Source organism: Fragaria vesca, linkage group LG6, assembly GCF_000184155.1.
Source record: "Fragaria vesca subsp. vesca linkage group LG6, FraVesHawaii_1.0, whole genome shotgun sequence".
Classification (NCBI taxonomy): domain Eukaryota; kingdom Viridiplantae; phylum Streptophyta; class Magnoliopsida; order Rosales; family Rosaceae; genus Fragaria; species Fragaria vesca.
Window position 1 is genome coordinate 35,092,917 of NC_020496.1, and position 799 is coordinate 35,093,715.

Here is a 799-nt window from a genome sequence, read left to right on the forward strand (position 1 = left end):
TATATATATATATATATATATATATATATATATATCTCCTCTCTTGTAATAATAATTGAAAGAAACATAGAATTAATACAAGAATGGCGGGTTTACAGCGATGAATTTTATATCAAATTTACAATGATTTTTCCAAAACTAAAACAAGATGTCTAATATTTGTGTCGGGTCCAACTTCAACCATTTTAAAGTAACTAACTTTTGGGTGGAAAATGACAAGTATGATTTCTTCTTCGATCATTCACTTTTTTCAATTACGGCGATCGATTGCCTATTGTTTAGTAAATACCGCTCAAGATCGATCGATGATGATATTGGCTTCAAATTCTCTGTTACCATTTCCTTATCACTCTCCCTGTATCCCTATAAAATTATGTCATGTGACAAATTTTGCTTACTAAGCTTAACAGCTTCTAACCCATTCTAACCTTGTAAACTCTAACCTAACTCTGATCCTAACCCAACTGTAACTCATCTTTATTTAATAATGATAAAATATATTTACAAAATCTGGTCCTCTTCTCCTTCTTCGTTTCAAAGTCAGAAACCTTGTGATTTTCTCTGACTTCGTGGCTTTGTGCTCTTCAATCCCCACCGCAATTCCTCACAAATACTTCCTCACAAATATACATAGAAAATAAAGACCTCCCTCTACAAGTACCAAAGATGACGATTATAGCAATGCAATTTGGCCAGAAAATGACATAATATATACAGAGAGGTAGTTTTGGGTTTGCTACCGACAGTTCTGTAAACCCTGCAGGAATATGAACTTCGGTTTTTGACTCTAAAACAGGTA